This window comes from Octodon degus, unplaced genomic scaffold (genome assembly GCF_000260255.1).
Source record: "Octodon degus isolate 3935 unplaced genomic scaffold, OctDeg1.0 scaffold00037, whole genome shotgun sequence".
NCBI lineage: Eukaryota > Metazoa > Chordata > Mammalia > Rodentia > Octodontidae > Octodon > Octodon degus.
Window position 1 is genome coordinate 7,984,097 of NW_004524613.1, and position 20,335 is coordinate 8,004,431.

Sequence of the window (20,335 nt, forward strand, 5' to 3'; positions counted from 1 at the left end):
TTTTTTTTTGCGGAACTGGGGATTGAACTCAGGCCCTTGCACTTGCCATGGAAGCGTTTATTCCACTGAGCCATCTCCCTGGTCCTGCAGTCTGTGCTTTTGAACTATCATCCTAGCTCTAGAAAACTGTCTCATGAACTCCTGGAGATGGATTTAGGAACATGCTGGTAATATTTAAACAACTAGCTCTCTGGAAGAAAGGATGAAGGCTTGCTTTGTAGCCTTCACCACTTCCCAAGGTGTAAATACCCCCTCTGTGCCAGCGTGGCATCTGTGAGTGTGGCATTCAGAGCAGATGAGCACAATCAGTTCTTGCAAGTTGGGTGAACAGGGAAGAATCCTAACCCACCCTCCCTTGTCCCTTCTCTCCCTCTCAGGGTGACCACTAAGGCCCTTGAGCCCGTCAAGGAGCTAATGCAGGAGTGAGGAGGGCTGTGGAACCTGCTCCTCCAGCTGGACTGCCCTAAATCCTGGGAACCTACGGTTTAATTTTTAAACCAGCCTTGCAAACAGTGCAATCTTTCCACTGGCCCAGCTGGCTTCCAGGGCTGGCTCTACCCTAACTTTTGGGGGGCCTCCAACAGCCCCTTCCTCCTTTGGACTTCATGTCCCCCATAAAATAAATCCTAGCCATCTTCACATGCGTCAGCTTAGCCTTTCCAGGAATCTTATGTGACCAGTTTACTCCTGTTTTACAGAGAGAGAACTGGGCTGGAGAAACTGGTGGATTTGTCCAAGGCACAGCAGGGTGGCAAATGGCCTAGATGTGAACCCAGATCTTCCAGGCTCAAGCAAGGCCTTGCTTTTTCCTGGCCTACTCCGAGGAGGTATATTGTGTCCTGAGGCTTTTGCCACTCACATCTAGGATGATGCCCCTCACAGCTTCTCTGAGCAGGGACAGCTGTTCAGGGAGAAGCCCAGGCCACTTTGATCTGGCTGGGCCTCCATTTCCCATCTGTGAAATAGAAGCACTTTCAAAGAGGGGACGCGGAAGTGGCTGGTGGTATTTAATGCTGGCTTCAGTCCCACCAGTAACAGCGACCTTGATTCCAGGGGGGCAGGTGAGGAGCTGAGTGTGGGGCAGCCACAACCATCAGGGCAGATCGGGGCCCTGGGCCAGGAGATGGTGTGCAGTGTTTGCAGCACAGAGCAGCGGTTCCTCAATGCTACACTTTTCCTACTACACCTCCTGCCTTCTGGGTCTGGAGGGAGCCTCTTCATTTACTTGGCTCAGCCTTTTTTTTTTTTTTTTCTGGAACCGGAGATTGAACTCAGGCCCTTGAACTTGCCAGGCAAGTGCTTATTCTACTGAGCTATCTCCCCGGCCCCTTCTCTTCATTTACTTGGAAGACTGCTCCTCAGTGGAGTGGACCTTACAGTACATTTTCTTATGCATTTAAAAATGAAGATATGTAGGTGAGAATAATTGCTCCTCCTGCACTGTCCCTTCTGCCCCAATTCCCACTTGGAAGGATTTTTTTTTTTTTTTTTTTTGAGGCCTGAACATACCCTCAGAGCATTTCTGGTTTGGCTGGAGTATCTGGGTTCGAACCATTGGAAATTGAGCCTCACTGCTTTTTTAAGCAGGCACTTAAACAACTGAGCTAATGGGCTGGCCCCCACCAATTCCCACTTGGAGAAACCCAGGTCAAGGCTAGAGTCCAAAGCGTGGCTTTGGGCAATGACTCAGTTTCCCTAGCTGTAAAACGGGAATAATCACAGGTCACCTAGCCTACGTTGTTATAGTATTAGATCCTGAAGTCGGCCTGAACCTCCTAGTGTGGCGCCTGCAAGGGGTGAGTGTTCCATTGGTGCACAATTACGGGAATGGTGGACTGGGGAATACAGATAGGGGCAGAGCGAGGGTAGTTTGGCCCGGGGGCGGGGAGCACTCAGGGGCGTGGCGGGGCGTGGCTTCTCGCCGGCCACGCCCCTCGTACCCCAGGCTCTCTCTGCGCTGGTTCTGTCCCAGGTCACCGGCTAGGAATCCGTGTCCGCGCGCTTCCTCCTTCCTCCTCCTCCCGGCTGCTTGCCGGGCCCCTCCTCCTGCTCGCGCTCCCTCCCTTCTCTTCCCCTCCCCAGCCGCCGCCTCCCCCTCCTCCCCCTCCTCCTCCTCCTCCTCCTCCTCCTCCTTTTCTCTCAGTCTGTCTCTCCCGGCCCAGAATCCATTCCGGCCCGGGAGCCGGAGCGGCGAGGCCGCTGTCTGCCCGCCGCTGGCCATACCGGTCTGCCCTCCCGCGCCCATCTCCGGTGCACCCTCCTGCCCGCGCCCGCCGCCCAGGTGAGCGCCCCCGCCCCCGCGGCCCAGGCCCGGCCGGCTGGGGAGCCGCGCCCCGAGGCCTCCGGTGCCGGATCGCGGGCCCGCTGGGATCCTGTCCACTCCCCACTGCTCACCCCCTGGGCCGAACCGTGATCCCCAGCGCTGGGCGGCTCGGGGGGACCTGCCCGGCGCGGCCTTTTGTTGTGATGCCGCGGGGGGAGGGGGCTGGGCGGAGAGGGCCGGGGTCCCAACCGCGCGGGGACCCCCTCTGGCTCGCCTCCTCCTCCTCCCGGCCGGTTGAGACGCGGGAGAGCCCTGCCGAGCCCCGGCCAGGTCTAGGCCAAATCCGAAATCTGAGCCAATCGGCGCCGTGTCTAGCAGTGGCTGCCAAGCCAGGCGCCCCCATCCCTACGGAGAGGTGGGGGCGGAGGCCGAGCTCGCCGAGGGGCGCAGGGTGGGGGCGCCGGCCCTGCCGCCGGGATCTTCCTTCTCTCGTGGGGCCTCGGGTACGGCCTGGTTGCTGGCCTAGAAGGCACTGGGCCACACTAAGCTCGGTCCACACAGACCCCCGCCCCGCCCCTGAGCAGGCCCCGCAACCAGCAGCTCAGAAGTTGGCAAAAGTTTTGGGCTTCGCTACCAGGCCAGGTCCACTTGCTTACCTGGACAGGGGCTGTGGATGAGTATGAGTCCTCACCTGGCCACCACTTGCCGTCCTCTGTGTTCTCGTGTTCAGACACAGCTTTTCTGAGCCATGTCAGTGTAGGTGAGCTGGGGGACCGCTGAGCGGGTGAAGAGTGGGGTGAGTGGAAGGGACTCACCTGTGCGAAATGCCCAGGGCCCCTGGGTTCTTCAGTTGTACTGGAGAGTGGATGCAGGGGATTGTGGGGTCTGGGCAAGGCTGAGCCTCCTGGCCTATGTGCTGCTGGGGTAGTGGTCCCTGGGTCACCTGGTGAAGCCAGACCCAGCCACAGTGCAGCTGAGATCAGACTTGGTTTCCAGGGTGGGCCAGGCTTGGCTCTGCCCCAGAGAGGTGAAGTGAAGGAGAAACCTATGCTTCCCATTTTCCTGGATGACACTGGCCAAGGGGCTACCCCTTGGAGCCCCTATATGTAAAATGGGGCCCCTCTGGAGAAGATCCTATGTGCTTATGCAGCTCAGGCATAGTTTAGAGTAGGTACAGTTGTCAGGAGAGTAGTCCTATACTAGCTGAATTGCCCAAGGTGAGTGGAGTGTGAGGCTGCTGGCTGCACCAGATCTCCTTTTCAGAAGAGAATGGGGTTAGTGCCCAGAAAGGTGCCCTAGAGCCCTTTGCAAAAGAAACAGCTGCCACCCTCATGTCCATGTGACCCTAGGCAACTCACTGCTCCCACCAGCCTTAGTTTCATCAAGTCTAAAATGGAGCAATAGTAACAACTCCTAACACCTAGGAGGCAGGAACTCTGGTCTGTTGTCTTACTGCTTGGAGAAGGGAAGTGATTTCCCTAAGGCTACACAGTAGGAAGCTGACATTGGCCCCTAGACCTCAGAGGTGATTGAGTCTTACTGCCCTTGAATCCCTCTTGGTATCCATGGGTGCTCTGGATGGGACAGGCACACAACAGCGTTGGAGAAGCTGCATGATTGATGGAAGCCATGAAGCCTCTCTGGGGATGTGGTATGTGCTCCAGTGATGTGGTCTTTCCATCCTTGGAAGTGACTTACTGTGTGTCACCATTCTCAGCTGACTGCCTGCCATGGCCCTCAGGTGCACCCCTGGGCCTCATCAGGTCTCTGCCAGGAGAGCCTTTTCCTCCAGGAGCCCCAGGACCCCATGTCAGCCTTCCCACCCAGACTGGCTGGGGCCTACCTCTCCCAGCAGGAGCCTGCCCCACATCTCCTCCTGAGTTGGCCGTGGCCCACAGCCTGGCTCTTGCTTTGGCTTCCTCCCTGATTTTCACCCATGGGTGGGGGATGTCACTCTCCCCAACTCCAGGAGCCACTCCAGGGAGGATGTGGCTCAGTGACCTGCTGACAGACCCCCTTCCCACTTAGCCCTGGTCCTCAGCTGACTTTGTCCCCCCACTTGGAGACTGAGTGCTGGGTGCCTTCTGTGTACAGAACCTTTGAACTTGGCTGAGCAGTGTTGTGGTGGGTCGGTATGGAGGGCTTTCAGGAGGTGGTGCCTGAACTGAGGGGAGTAGCTGCCCCCACAGCAAAGATCACTTTAATTTTTTCTCTCCTGCTCAGATACTTCTCAGGGCTCCTGGGGTGGTGGGCAGTAGGCAGTCTAGTGGGTACTCCCTGGGGAATTGTGACCAGGTTCCTGGCCTCCCCAAGTTTGACTCTGGAGCCAAATAGCAAACAAGTTGCAAGAAAAATTAATATACAATTGCAGATGAGCTAAGGCTCAGAGAGAGGCCTGGGAACAGGGGAACCTTGAAGGAAGAATGAGGGGAGTGGCCAGGCACAGAGCTAGGGAAGGCTGCCTAGGTCGGGGGAGTATACTTGCAAAGGCCCTGAGTGGAGGAGTGTGGAACCCCGGGAATACCTTGAGGCTGGAGCACTGAATGGAGGGAGGGAGGGAGAGGTAAAGCCCGGCCTTGTTATCAGCAGGGCTGGACCTGGTGAGGGCTCCAGGCCTTGGAGAGGAGCTTGGCACCATCTTTACATAGGGCCTGAATAGCATCCTATGTCTGAGCATCCTCATGCCGAGGAACAGGCCATGGTCCAGCCCCACACAGCTTCTTGAGGGCCTGCTGGAGGTGCAGTGGAAGCCAAGGGAGCCATTGCTGACCAGACACCTGTGGAAACAGATACATGGGCAGGCCTAACCAGGTCTCAAGAGGGGAAGGCATGTGATGCTGGGAAAGCCAGAAAGCCCAAGAGCCAGACATTAGGGAAACGCAGTGATGTGAGATGGGATGGAAGCTTGGGAGTGAGGTGAGGAGTAGGGAGGGTCAGCAAGAGAGATGGAGACAGTAAGTGTTTGTGAGTTGGATGAGCCTGGGTTCAAGTTCTCACTGGCTCACTTGTGACACTTCCTCTGGTGAGGCCTCAGTTTCCTCGTCTAAGAAGTGAAATAGTGCGCCTTTGGGTCATTCGCTGTATCTTTCAGAGACTTGCTTTCTTCATCTTGAAAATGGGGCAGCAGGTATCTTCCAGGTTAGGCTTAAAAGAGGGCTCTGTGCTCAGTGCCTGGAACCAGTAGATTCTCAGAAAATGGACCCCACTTTGCGTCCTGTTACACTGGGCAGGTCAGCTGGCACTTCTTATGGCCTCATCAGCGGTGTGGTCACAGCCTTGAATGGATGATCTCATTGAATTTGAAGGGCTGGTCTAAGAGAGGACATTGGCAGTTAAGGTCACCGATGTGCTGGGTGACCTTGAGCCCTCTGCCTTCCCTGAGCCTTCTCTGTGTGAGAGAAGGCTGAACTGGGAAGTGAGCCCCAGTCCAGCCCTGCTCAGCTCTCTGAGAGCCTGTGGGAGGTGAGACTGGGCAGATTGGGTGTGTTCTCCAGATGTAAATACTAAGACTCAGAAAGGAAAAGCCACTTGTCCAGGGTCTCTCAAGTGACAGGGCCAGGCCTGGGCCCCAGTGCCGCGCACTCCGTAGGGCTGCCTAGGCCCCTACAGGCCTCAGAGGTCCTGTGAAGGCCCTGTTCCCCGCTCTGGGGCTTTGACCAGAGCCTCATTTCCTGCCTCTGGTGTGGCCCTGCTCCCCTCTCTCTCTGGTTCCCACAACCCTTTACTTCCCCCCTCTGCTCCTCCTCCCCCTTTATCTCCCTGGGAAACTGCTCTGGCTTCCATCTGAATGGGGGAGGGGACACTTCCTCTGGTGAGGCCTCAGTTTCCTCGTCTAAGAAGTGAAATAGTAAATCGTGGATCCCAGGGTGTCCAACAGGACTAAAGTACTTTACAAAAATTAGATGCTCAATAAATAAGGGTGGGGAAGTGCTAGACATGAGCTGAGATCCTTTTTTGGCCACTGAGGCCCCTTCTTGGGTTTTAGTTTCTGAAACTAGAGAGTGGGCATGGGATTTATACCTCACAGGGCAAGGGGAGGAGAGGAAGCTCTAGCTTCATCTGGTGGCTGTCTTGGCCTTGCCCCTATATTTCATTATCTTTTTTTTTAATGTATTTAGTACAGGGTCTGCAGAGTCTACAAGGTCTCATTACACAGATTGGACTCGTAGTGATCCTTCTGTTTTCAGCCTCCTAAATGCTGGGATTACAGGCGCACGCAACCTCACCCATTCTCCATTGCCATCTCAGTGCACCCTGGGGCAGGGCCAGCATGGCACTCTGGGGATCGAACACCCAGGCCCTGTGTCGGCCTAAGCAGGTGCTTTAATCCACTGAGCTATCTGGCCCTGTATTTCAACCTCATTCCCAGCTGAAAGTCCAAAGTCAAGGTGCTTAGCCTCTGTGAACCTCTGCCTCTGATTGGCTCCTTTGTGAGAATTAAGTCTCCTAACATAATCCCAGTGGCTTGAATCTACGGCTATTCAGCAAATATCACACCTTTTTTTTTTCCTTTCCTTTTTTCCTCTTGTATAGATATCATCCGTCCCTCTTTTGGCCTACAGCTCAAATCACACAGACTTGAAGTGTTCTGCTGAAAAGCATTCTGAGGTCCAGACCTGACTTTGTGGGAAAGAGTGAGGTGATAGATTAGTAATGTCTGCCATAGACAGAGGCTGAGCGACTACTGTATATGCGTCATGTGTTTGTCATTCTTGATCTATTCAGACCTTTTCTTTTCACTATGGAGGAAATGAGGCCAGAAAGACCCAGGGCAAATCATCCAAGCTGGGAGAACAGTGCAGATCTGTCTTTTGATCTAGGGCCCTTCCCAGCTTGCCTGCCTGCCACCTCTACCACAGTATAGACTGTGGCCTGAGTTGAGGGATAGGTAACTGGGGAGCATTGTAGAGCTGGAACGCAAGCCCCTTTGCTGTGAGACCTTGGACAAGTGATTTATCCCCAACATTGGTCCCTTCTGCTCTTCCTGTCCCTAAAACTACCCTGAGAAGTTCCAGAATAAAAGGAGAAGCTGGAAGGGAGAAGTTGAACGGTCTTGGCCCAGCCCCTTCTGTCCTGGTCCTTTGTTTCCTCATCTGCACAGTGTGTGCTCGTTGTTCATCTGGATTCTAGGATGGCACCGTGGTGCTGTCTTCCCCAGGGACAGGCCTGGCTGAGTCCTTTTTGGTGCCTGCGTGGGGCTGGGGTATCAAGCATGGGTAGAAGGTAAAGGCTGTAAAGCTGTTGGAGGCTGCAGGATTGGGTCTTTTGAATCCTTGGGCTCTGGAGCAAGCACAAGCCGAGGGCGGATGCTGGTGGAAACTGGCTCCAAGTGGCATCCGGAAGCATGGCCTCTCTGTCAAGGACTGATTAGCTCTTCTCAGACGACTTCATACAAGTTTGTAGCCTTCATCTCACTTTGCCTCATATTGATATCTGCTCGTTGTACCCTCTGGAGTTGGATCACAGTGAGGTCATCTTCTCCTGGAGGTGGGTAAAACTTTTGTTTTGTTACAAAGAAAAGACAGGCTCAGAGAAACTAAGGGCTCAGGTATTGTCACCCAGAAAGTGCAACATGAGCCTAGACTTTTGGTACTTGAGTCCTATTGATCTCGGTGTGGCTGACCTTTTTCCAGGTGGTGCTGGGGGCAGGTGACACTGGCTCTCTGCCCTTCCAGCTCTGCCTGATGGGACTCCATTCAGACCTGGAGTCCAGGGCTCTTGCATGCTCATGGAAGTAGAAAGACCTTTAAAGCCAGTTGGCTGTGGGTTTGAGCCCTGCCTTAACCACTGGTGTGCTGTGTATGCTGGTGGGAAAATGACTTCCCTGAGCCTCAGATCCCCCATCCATGAAGGAGGGATGATGGTGCTAGTGCCGGCTTTGACAAGGTGATGTGAGGGTCAGCTCAGCGAAAGTGTGCTAAGTGCTTGCCTCGGGGGCCTGCATACAGCCAGGGCTTGATGTTCCCTAAGCAGGCAGGAAACCGGGGCTCCTGCAGGCCTGCTGATCTGGAAGTCCCAGGGCTCTTGTTGGTCACCATGGTCTGTGGCTGGTGCCTCCTGTGAGGCAGAGTGGAGGGAAAGCTTCCTGGAGACAGGCAGGCTTGGTTGTTGGATTGATCAGAAGCCACCAGCTCCATCTAGCCCTCCCAGACCCAGTTCCCACTTCAGTCCTTTCCTGCCTGTCACCTGTGATGGCGTCCCTGTGTCCGATGTCTCAGCTTGGCCTTTGAGGCCCCGCCCTGAACAGGGCCCATCTGGTCAAAGGTGGCTGCCATGGGCTTGAGAAGCAGGAACTATGTTTGCCTTTGTTTTGTTGGGGGGTGGCTGAGGCTCCCAGCGCTTCTCTTGGCCTGAGCTGCGGGACTTCATCGTCTCCCACGTTTCCCAGTCATCCAGGGGACCCCATTGCCCCTCTGAGCCTTCGCCCGTCTTCCGCCCTTGTCTCTGCAGGTTCCCCCTTGCTCAGTACCTTTCCTGGGGCCGAGGCACTGTGGGCTCCAGAGAGCTGTTACTCTCCCTCCTCTCACCGCATCTGTGTCCTCCCCTGTGGCCCCTGGACATTATGCCATGAATGATAAGTCACGAGGCTCTTTTGCCTCTAAAGGCATGGGGTGATAATTCTCACTCTGGAGCCTGCAGCACTTTACATAGCACTTCCCACAGTCACCTCCACACAGGGCTGGGGGAAGGACAGAAACTGGGTTCTTGCCAGGGGCTTGCTTGGGCAGTTGGGCTTCTACCCCACTGCCGGGTTTCCCCAAAGTTCCATGAAAAGGTGGCCTTATCAAAATAAGGATTGGGAGGCTCAGAGCGGTGAAGTGGCTTGCCTGAGGTCACAGAGCACTGAAGGGGCAGATCTTGGAGGCTTCTTTCTAAGAATCAGTGTGGAGTCCAGGAGACTTCTCCATCCTCAGCAGCTGTGTGACTTGGGAGTCAGGTCACTGCTTGGTGCCTCACTTTTTTGTTGTTGTTGTTGTTGTTTTTGTACTGGGGATTGAACTCAGAACCTTACTGCTTGTCCTGGCAGGACCCACTTGCCAGGCAGTCACGCATGCTGCTGAGCCATCTCCCTGGCCTTATGCCTCAGTTTCCATCTGAGAGCATTGCTTGTTTTAAGGCTTCTGTGAGGATCTCCACATGTGTGATGCCAACAGGTAGAGAGTAGTGAGTAGGTGTTGGCTGCTGTTATGGTTTATGTGAACCTGGGGAGGAAGGGAATGACAGTCCCATTCTCCAGCTGAGCAGACTGAGGTGCAGAGAAGGGCAATTGTGTTGGCCAGGGCACAGTGCACTACCACCTTCCTCCTGGGACATATCCCACTTTCCAAAGGAGAAAACTGAGACCCAGAACCTGGGAAGGGACGTGCCCATGATTCCAGTTTCCTGCCTTGAGACTGGGTGGACGCCTCTCTGTCCGCTTACTTGATCTGGACCTGGGGCATATTGCTTCTCCTCACTGAGCCTCGTATTCCGCATCTGGGAAGTGGAGGTAGTAAAAGTGTATAGATTGGGGCTATAGTCATCTCCATAAAACATTTAGCTCGAGGCCTGGCCCAGAGGAAGCATCCAGCAAATAGCTACAAGGAATAGGGTCCTGTCTCCTTCAGGACGTGTTCTCTCATCTGCGCAATGGGTCCATCCATGCTGCACAGCTGATTCTAACCCCTTCTCACAGTGGCTCTTCGGTCTGACACCTCACGAGTGGCGGAGTTGAGGATGGCAGGTGGGGCCTCCTCCTCTGCTTAGCAGGTCCCTGGGCTGTGTGGCTGCAGCTGCTGCCACAGCATCTGGTCTGTCTGCCTCCTGTGCTGCTGCCCTGGGCGAATGGCTTCTCTCTTTGACTCCCAGTTTCTGAGCTGGGAGATGGGAGCAGGAGTTTTCCCTCAAGCACTGTAAGGACTGGACAAGTGCACTGTCCCCAAATGTCTACCATGCCAGGCTTCTAGAAAGTGTCATGGTTAACCGGCAGTGGTCAAGGTTCCAAGGATGGGCAGGATTCTGATTGGCAGGAAAGGGTAGCAGCATTCCTGGCAGTGACCTTGGGCTTGAGGGTGGGACAGTTTGCAGGCCATGTGGCTGGTGAGTTAGGTGGGCAGCGCCCCAGGCTTGGACCAGCCCTGGAGGACTGCTGGGCCCAGCCATCTCTTCTGCTCTCCCCACCCCCACCCCTGCCAGGTGTTCCCGAAGGCCCCGGAACCAGATGAGCCACTGTTCTATTTGGGGACAATTCTGCTGTTCCCGTTTCTCTCCTGTGCCCTAGTTTTAGAAACGACGTGGGTTTGGTTACCAGTTGGCCATTTGCACAGAGCTCCCCCCTCCACCCACTCCACCCAAACCTTCGCTCTGTGGGCACTGTGGGCAAGCAGCACTCTGCTGCCCCTGGGAGTGCTATGGTGAGAAGGTGGCAGCTGGCCTGCCATTACCTACCTACTGGTGATGCCTGGGCCTGTGGTGGGTGCTGGGGACCCCAAAGATGCTCTTTGGGGACAGCTTGTACTCTTGGGGAGACAAATACAGACCCTGATCTTTGTCCTACTGTGGGGTTGGTGCCACTACCACAATGCCAGGAGGGCTTCCCAGAGGAGGTGACATCTGGCCTGCGTCTTACAGTGTGAGCAGGAGCTCAAGAGAAGAAAAGGGCAAGGACATGCTTGGAAGAAGGGACACTGTGCACAAATCCTGGAGGAGGGAAGTGGTCTTCTGTACATGTGGAGCCTGGCGAGGTGGGAGTGGCAGGTGTGTGCCAGATGGATGGAAGGGGACAGTTAGTCTGGCTTCTCTTTGGGGCACTTGGCCTGGGAGTGGAGCAGGTCCCACCCCCACCCATGTGTTGCCTCAACAACCCTTTTCTTTGTCCTTCCAAGGTAGGGATCTGGAGCCCACTGTGGGTTGGGAGAGAGGGACTGGTGTGGGCTCTGCAGGGAGTGGGCCTAGAAAAACCTCCTAGATTGGGTATGGTGACTGCCAGGTAGGACAGCAGACTCTGGGACAGTGGTGCTTGAGCCACGCCTGATAGAGCAGTGTGTACAGCGCCTCGGGAGCTCGCAGGCATCACAGGCAGGTGGAGGGCCCAGGAGACATGGGTGCTCAGCACTGTGGTTGGCGCTGGCTCAGACAGTTTGGCTTTGGTGAGGTGGATCTGGGCTTGCTGGAGAGAAAGTGGGTGCCACTGCCCCTAGTCCTTCTGCCCACAAAGCCTTTCCCGAAAGGGCAGGCACAGGCTGGCAGGAAGTGGGGACACCCTGCAGCCCAGCTGCTGGAATCCAGGGTGCCTGGGGCTTAGGGTGAGGGCTCCCTCCCAGGGCACAGTGCCAGTGGGTGAGGGCCAGCTCCTAAGACTCCTTCTCTAACCCAGAGGGTCTGCCCACTGTGCTGCCACATTGGCCTGGTTTTGAGCTTGATTGCTTTCTGAGAGTCTTTGGCCAAGTATCTTTGCCCTTTCTAGCCTCAGTTTCTCCACCTGCAGAAATGAGGTCATCCTAGAGCTTCTCTCCTGGGGTCTTTGAAAAGGTGAGCTAAACTGGAGGACTGGACCAGCCTCTGTGGCTGCCTTTGAGCTGTGGCCCCAGCTGCCTGTGGTGCAGAGGGACAGCTTCCGCTGGGGCCTGGCTCTCAGCACTGAGCACAAAGCCCCTTTGTGGTAGGACAGAGGGAGTCTGGGAGTCCCCCTCTGGGAGCCAGGGCTTCCTGCCCCCTCCTTTGCACTCCTTCCCCAGAGAGAAGGAGCTCCCTGAGGCGAGGGTGGGAAATGGCAGCTGGGTTTGCAGGGTCAGAGTATGGTGGCTGGTGACCCCAGGCAGACTCTCCATTCTCTGGGCCATCTTCTCAGGAGCCCGCTGTGATGCTATGCTCATTCATTCATTCATTCATTCACCCATTGATCAGTGCTCTTTCTGTGCCAGGCCCTGTGCTTGTGACCAATGTCTGTTCTGACCCCCAAGCTAGGTCCCCACACACCCAGCTACACACTGTTGAGTGTGACAACCACCACAGAATAGTCAGCCACGAGGGAGGCAGAAGTGTCTCTGTCCTCATGAGACATATACCCACACGGTGAGTCACGTCCTGGTGTGGGCCAGGAAGGGGAAGTTGAAGGCCCCCACTGGGGCTGAGTGATCAGGGAGGTCTTCCCGGAGGAGGTGGCTTTTGACCTGGAACTGGAAGAGGGTACAGTTGGCTAGGTGTGTTGCTATTTAGACATGTGGTCAAGAAGGGCCTGTTGGAGCAGGAGGATGGAGGGCTGCAGACCTGGAAGGGAAGAGTGTATGCGTGTGGGAGAGGTGTACCCTGGGCCGCACAGACCTTGAGTGCAAAGGCTGAGGCGAGGGAGGGCTGCAGGCGGCTGGTGTGAGTGGAGCAGAATGCAGGGAGGGGGTGGGGCTGGTGACGGTGCTGTAGGGCTTGTGTCCTTCGTCGTCAGGCGAGGGGTGTGAGAGGGATTAGACTGGCATCTCAGAAAGGCTGTCTGCTTGGCATTGGAGTCCTGAGAGAAGGTCCAGTGGCTGGACTAGGCTGCGGCTCTGGTGCAAGGGAGGAAGGGACACAGGGCATGATTGCAGGGACACAGGCTACACAGCTTGGGACTGGATCACATGGGAAACAGGGCTGAGGACGCATCCTTCCTCTTTAGGGCAGCTGGTGATGAGGCAGAGCGCTCCTGGCAGCTGGAGGCTTCTGCTTCGCATGGCTGCCCCCTCTGCAGCCACAAGGCCCAACGGTGGGCTTCCCCACCCTATTTAGTTACTGAGCTTTAGACTTCCGGAGTCCCTTAGGTGACATGGCAGGACTTCCCCATTTTCAGGGGAAAACTGAGGCTCAGGTTGGTTGCCCATGGCTTGGATGACATAGTGGGCCTGGGTTGGGCCTCTCAGGACTCTGGATTTGAGACTATGGACTCTGTCCTCCAGACTCCAGCTGACCGCTTGGGGTGCATCTGTTTCCTGTGTTGGGCTGTCTTGGCAAGGTGGAGACTGGGCAGTGTGACCCCGGGCAGGGGGCCTGGGTTCTACTCTGCTCGGCATATAAATTGGGCCCCAATTTCCCCAACTGTGAAAAGGGCACAGTAATGGTCCTTCCTTCACGGTGCCTTTGGGAAGAGAGAGGTCTGCAGCACAGGTTCAGGGATCGGTAGGCATTTTGATTATTGCTGTTTTCAATGGCTTGTTAGGGCACCTGTGCATAGCTGGGAGAAGACTGGAGTTGCCAAGTGGCATCTTGCATAAGACAGCCCTGTGGGACTGAGGGTGCCTGGAATCCATGCCCTGAAACACTTTCCACACAGGGAATTCTGAGTTCAAGAGGGCATCTGGGGCTGCACACCAAGATGTGTGAACAGAGGTCATGAGGGAGGCAGAAGTGGGGACAGACCAGGGTTTAACCAGGTCTGCAGCTGCTGCCCTGGGGCTCAGCTCCCCACCCTCCTCCAGGGCTCACTCTCCCAGCCTTGCTCTGCTGCTACCCACTTTGGTCAGGGGCTTCCAGCAGCAGTAGTCCCAGTGGGAAGGGATCTCCCTCTTCCTGCCTGGGGGACTCTCGAGAGCAGCAGGGTGGAGGCCAAGTGTCTCTATGGAGTAGGATGGAGGGGAGCTCTGAGGTCAGCCTTAGCTGTGTGTTCCCTGGCCGGAGGCCCTGTTTCGGGTCCTGTTCTCAGAAGCATCCTGCACCTCTGTCCCATGGGCCAGAGCCTCCAATCACTCAGCCTCACTGTACTGGCAGAGCCGGTTTGAGGCTCTCTGGCCCTGAGCATGCTTGCATGTGAACGCAGGACCAGACATGTTCTGGCTGCTCTGGCCCTCAGATGGCCTCTTGCTCACTCCTTACTCAGGCAGGGGCACCTGAGAGGGTGTGCCAGACAGGTGAAAAATGAGTGTGGATGGCTGGATAGTGGGGGTGGGGTTGGATGGTCGGGGATAGGCTTTGGGCTGGACAGACTGAAGGCTGAGACCTGTTTCTTCCTCTTGTGGGGCCCCTTTCTTACATTCACTCATCTGTCTACCCATCCACCTACCCACCCATCCACCCATCTATCCATCCATCTAAACTATCTATCTTCTATCCATCTGCCCACCCACCTACCTGCCTATCCACTCATCATCCATCTACCCACCATCTGTCATCCAGCCACCCATCAACCATCCATCCTGTCCAGTCCTATCCCATCCCATCCCGTCTCATCCATTTATCATTAATCCATTTACCCATCCACCCAACTACCAATCTACTCACCTATCCCTTTGTCCATCCATCCATCCATCCATCCATCCATCCATCCATCCATCCATCCGTTTTCCATTCATCTGTCCACTATCTACTCATCTTTTCATCTATTCATTTGCCTGTCTATTCACTCATCTATCCATCCCATCCCACATCCACCCCTGCAACCCCCCCATCCATCCATCCAGCACATGTCCACTAAGTAGTCCTATGTGCCAATGTTCTGGAGGCTGGAGGTACAGCAAAGAACCAAGCAGACACAAACTCCTGCCTTTGTGGAGCTCCCTGTCTAGTACTGACGATAGAAGCACAACAAATGGGAACTGTATGTGTGGCATGTAGGAGGGTGCTGAGTGCCATGAATCCTACAGAGAGCAGGAAAGGGGGCTGAAATGCCACTGGGTTGCAGTTAAGTGAGTGGCCAGGAAAGGAACTCATATTGATGGAGGGGCAGAAGGGACCAGGCATCTCCCTAGGAGAGAGTCTAGGACAAAAGCAGTCAGTGCAAAGGCCCTGAGACCAAATATGTGCTGAGCACTGGAGGAACAGCAAGAGGCAGGGAAGTGGAATGAGCAGGGAGAGAGTAGAGGGAACAGGGAAGGGGGCCAGCAAGATGGAGGGGCCAGATGTGGCAGGGCCTCTGGGCCATTCTGCAAATGCTGACTTTTCACTGCAGAGAGATGGGGGTCGCAGAGGACTCTGGGTGCACAAGACTGCTGTGTGGAGAACAGATGGGGAGGGGCAAGTGGATGCAGATGGAACATTGAGGTAGCTGCTTGGTCTGCCCACCCTGAGGTGGTTGTTTCAAAGGGGCAGGGGGGTCAGCGTTTGTTCTCATTATTAATTTTCAATCTTCCTTTCCACATTGTTTTTGAGGCAGGGTCCTGCTGTGATGCCCAGCCTGGTCTGGAACTCATGGGCTCCAGTGATGGCCCCTACACCTCCCCCAAGGAGCCAGACCTGTAGGCCTGTGTGGCAGCAGCCCACCCATTAATGTAGTGAACCCGGGAGACCATCAAGGAGCCTCAGCACCACTCACCATGGCCTGTGCCCCGTTGCTGCACACTCCCATATTGTGTCATTTTAGTTTTTGTATCCTTTTTAAAGCAAATCCTAGATATCCTATTTCTTACATAAATATTTCAGCGTATATCTCTAACTTTTTTTAGAGCACTCAGGACCTTACGCTGGCCAGGCAGGCGCTCATGCCACTGAGCTATCTCCCCGGCCCCCAGCCCTTGTGTAAAAAAGCAACCACAAAACCATAATCTGTCTAAAAGAAATTAGCTAGGGCTGGCCAGATAGCTCAGCAGATTAAAGCGCCTGCTTAGGCAGATGCCGGGGCTGGGAGTTCAATCCCTGGCTTGCCGTGCCGGCCCTGCCCCTGGGGTGCACTGAGACAGCAACTGAGACTCTGCGTGGTATTGTGCCTATAATCCCAGTTCTTGGGAGGCTGAAAAAACAGGAAGGATCATGAGTCCAGGCTGTGTATTGAGACCCTGCAGACCCTGTACTAAAAACGAACAATTACATTAAAAAAATAAAAAAAAATCAAACGCATTAACTGTGATTCCTTAATATTGGCCACAATTCCTTCCTTCCCCAGATATATTTTGATAGTTACGCTGATGTCTCTGGGGCTCTCTCCCATGTGAACGTGTGGAGTTCATGACAGCTCCACTTCAGGGGCTGTTGTGTGATCCTTTAGTTAAGATCCAGAGCATAGGGGTTGGCAATTAGTAGGTGCTCAATAAATAACAGCTGCTGTAGTTACTTGATTGACAGTGAACTTGCTAGGGTCTCGGCTCAGCTCTGGAGGCTCCACAATGGCGAATTCATTTCATCCTCACACAGTTCTTTGAAGCAGGTCATCATATTTTATCCCAGTTATTGGGGAGGAAATGGAGGCACAGAGACGTAGAGAAACCTTCCCAAGGCCACACAGTGAGGAAGGGCCAGAGCTGGGTTTTGAGCCCAAGTGGTTTAGCTCTTAGTCTCCATGTCATGGGTACTCTGTGAGTCTGGAAAAGAGGGGAACCTCCCTTTGCTAGGTGTGGGGGCAGGTGACGTTGGTGGTCAGCTCATTAGGGTGCCCTGGAGTCCATGGGGCAGGGGGAGATGAGGCGGGTGGTGAAGCTTCGTGGCAAGGGCAGCGTGGAGGTAGGGGGATAATCGAGGTCAAGGGGCAGGAAGGAGGGAGCATATGGTTGGCCTCCATTCCCTGAGCAGCTCTGGGAAGGCTCTGCCCACCTTGGTGATCCCAGCCTGCAGCCCAGGCTCAGAGGCGTCTCCTGAGAGCATTTGCCAGAGTCACTGGGACGTGGCTGGGTAAAGCGAGGCTGGACCCTCTGAAGCCACATGCCTGTGGGCTTCGAGTGGGTGGGGGCTGGGCGCTCCTGCCCACCAGTGTCTCCACAGGGAAGGCTGCCTGGGTGTGGGCGGGAGAAGGGGGCACTGTGTGTTCCCAGAGCCGCAGTGCCAGAGCGGCTGTGAGAACAGCGGGCACCGTGGGCAGGGGCCTGCTGGCAGCGCCCCCCACAGCCTAGCACCATCAGCACATGGGGGTGGGCCAGCTGGGGCCCTGAGAGGTGACCTTGGGGAGGCTGGGGGAGAGGCGTGCTCATCACTGTGGGGTTCCCTGTGGTCACCCCATCCTGGGGGTTCTGTTCCAGGCTTCCGGATGGTCAGGCATTTGTGCAGTGAAGAGGTGCCGAGTGCAGTTGAGGGTGTGGCTTGCTTAGGGTTCCTGTGATTCTGATGGCCACGTGGCTATTGGTCCCATGGAATCCCTGGCAGCCCGAGACCTGCTTGGTCACGGGTCCCTTGGGACCACAGTTTCCTCTTTCAGCATCTCCTATCAAGGCTGGGGCCCCAAGAACCTTCAGTCCCAGTGTCCCTGCCCAGATCCTTGCTGTGTGGTGGGCCCAGCCTTGCTGTGTGACCCAGGGCTGGCACCCCCCCCTTTCCTGAACACCCAGCTTCTCCTCTGTGGGGAGACTAATCAGAAAGCCTCCTGCAGAGTAGGCCTGTGACCTCTTGGCTTCAGAGGGTCCGGCCTTGCTTTACCCAGCCCCATCCCAGCGACTCTGGCAGATGCTTTCAGGAGACGCCTCTTTCCAGGCCCCTCTGAGGTATCTGGGGAAGCAGCTAGGTGGGCTGGGGTGGGAGGAGTGAAAATCCCAACCTTGCCATCTTCACCATCCGCAAGATGAGCCAGCTGTCCCCTCTTGGTGACCTCACTATTGAACATGGGGCCTTGGAGGAGTGCGAGACAGTGGGAAGTGGGCATGGTGGAGCCAGCCCCGACTCCTGCTCTCCCGCCCTTGGCTTTCCCTAGTGACTTCCCCTGGAGCTGTGCAAAGCAGCGCTCTGCCTGAGTCACACCCTCTCCATAGCTGCTCAGCCTTTGCCTTTGGCAGAGATGTCCCCTCTCTTTGGAGGCCCACCGCACTTCAGGGGCCTCCACTTGCCCCTCAGCCTCTGGCGCCAGGTCACTGTGCCCTGATGGAGTCTCTGTGGGCGAGGCCTCTGTGCCGCTGTGCTGCCTGCTTGGCTTTCCAGGCCGTCCTGACCTGAAGAGCAGATCCCCTCGGGGCTCTTGGAGCCAACCCAGCCAGGCTGCCGCTCGATGACCCCAGCCTGCCTGGCTGTTGGGCCTCTGCCCGCCATGCCTGCCTCCTGGCTGCCCTCCCTGTGCCTCCTGTTGGGTGTGGTGGAGAGAGGATGGGTGCTGGGGTCACTTGGATCTGGTTGGCATCTGGCTGTCACTTCCTGATGGGGCAGCTTCCTGCAGGGCCGGTGTCCTCTGGTGTGGCTGCATCCTGCTCCAGGCTGCTGGGAGCATGGCAGGGGCAGTGTGAGCCCCAGTAGGAAAGAGCGGGAGAGGCACAGGGCTTCTTACCCCATCAGCAGCACCTCCTGCCATCCCTCGCCCCGACTGGCTGAGCACTGGAGCCACCAGATGACACTGGGAGGTGGCTGGTTAGACACCTCCCTGTCCCATGGACCTTTCAGTGTCTCCTTTTAGGGAGAAGCTCATGGGGAGGAACATGGCACAGCTTTGGGAGTTGGAGTTTTAGGCACAGTGTTTGACTTACCTGTGCTTTAGTTACTTCCTCTGTAAACTGGGTGATAAGAACAGCACCTAGTAAGTGGTGGATAAATGTGAGCTTGTGCAATCCTTACCCACTCCCTCCCTCTGAGGCCACTGTCCTTTCTACATCCCAAACCACACAAAAAGAACACTGCAGGTGAGCAGGCAGTCATTTGGTAATGAAAAAGAAGAGTTCTAGTGATAGTCCCTGCCCCCAGGGAGCTGCCTGCTAGCGTTGGGACCTGGAGGAACCAGGAAGAGACACCTGCAGGTGACAGGGCTCACTGGATGGAGCTTGTACTCGTAGGACCTTCCCCGCAGGCTGTTGCAAGGCTGTGTGTCATCAGCTGGGGACTGGCCCAGGAGAGGCACGGGTCACATGCTCCCTCTAACTGGTCCTGCTTAGGCCTCTGGGCTGTGTGCTGACACCTGCCCGCCTCTGCTCTGGAATGGGGGCACTGGGCATGAGGAAGAGGCCCAGGCCTGTCCCATCCCCTCTCTGTGTGGCTTGGGGCCAGTTCTCTCCCTCTCTGGGCCTTCATCTCGCATTTTAGAAACTGGGCTGGCCAGCAGACTCTGCCCAGCTGGGACTGTGACCTGAGGGAGAGGCCTCAGGAGATCTGGGAATGCAGTGGGCCCTTGGCTGCCTCGGATGGTGGTCTGGGCACCTGAGTTGGCTGGCCTCTTGGAGCCACTCTTGTCTCCCCTGAAAGGCGAGGCCGGGGAGAGGGCTCAGTGGAATAAGTGCTTCCTTGGCAAGCGCAAGGACCTGAGTTCAATCCCCCTTTCTGCCAAAAAAAAAAAAAAAAAAAAAAAAAAAGAAAAAGAAAGGTGAGGCTGCCTTTTCCTGTGTAGCAAGGTCCTGGTGAATGCAGGAGACTGGGATGTGATAGCAGGCACCATGATAGGAATAGGAAGGCTGCGTGGCGAGGCTGGCCTGGCTCATGCCCGAGGCGTGGGTGCCTCGGAACAGGCTGCAGGAAGCTCCAGTGCACTCCTTTTGGACCCCAACCCTGGCCTCTACCTCATGGCCCAGGCTTTCATGCTTCCGTCTCCAGAGGTGACCCCACACCCCTACTCACAGCCTCCTGTGTCCCCGCCCTCTCTCTGCACTGCCAGCTGAGAAATGCTCACAGAGGGTGCCCTGCTGAGAGGGGCTCTGTCAGGTGAGCGTGCACCAGGAGGCCCTGGCTGCTTCCGCATCTCTGACGGAAGCCAGAGCCAAGAGAGGCTGTTTCAGAAGTTTGTCACGTTCTCACAGAGCTGTGCAGCTCTTACCACAGGCAACTGCAGAACACTGTCATCTCAAAAGAACCTGTACACATCACAGTTGATCCCTGCTTCCCCTAAACCTGCCTGCCCCCAACTACTTTCTGTTCTACTTTGTCTGTTCTGGATGTAAATGGAAGCTGCATACAATACAGGTATGTGGTTTTTGTAACTGACTTTTTTGTGTAGCATGTTTTCAAGTTTTTATCTTTCTTTTGTAATTATATAAACTTTTAAAATTGACATAAATAAATGTACACATTTATGGGGTACCATGTAGTGTCTGGAAACGTACATACATTGTGTAACATCCCAACCAGGGTATGCGTATCTCCTCAAATGTTTATCATTTCTTCGTGGTGAAAACATGCAACATAATTTCTTCTTTGAAATAGGTTGTCAATTGTTATCTCTCATGAGCTTGCTGTCCTAGGGCAGCAGAGCAGCAGAGCTTGACTTTCCTGTCTGCTTTTCCCTCCAGGCCCTCCCCTGCC

The 20,335-nt window shown here is 55.5% G+C and overlaps 1 protein-coding gene across 3 annotated transcripts in view; it reads left to right on the forward strand.

Annotated features, from left to right (window-relative positions):
- Nucleotides 1–2,097: 2,097 nt before the first annotated feature.
- Nucleotides 2,098–20,335, forward strand: part of Src (SRC proto-oncogene, non-receptor tyrosine kinase) — a 49,721-nt gene continuing 31,483 nt past the window's right edge. For 2 of the 3 annotated variants that reach the window (XR_002821022.1, XM_023714830.1), the window contains exon 1: nucleotides 2,098–2,281. The gene's annotated coding sequence lies outside the window, so the exon portion shown is untranslated. Of the gene's footprint in view, nucleotides 2,282–7,418; nucleotides 7,751–20,335 lie in introns of those variants that run through there. The other variant, XM_023714831.1, reaches the window with a different exon arrangement.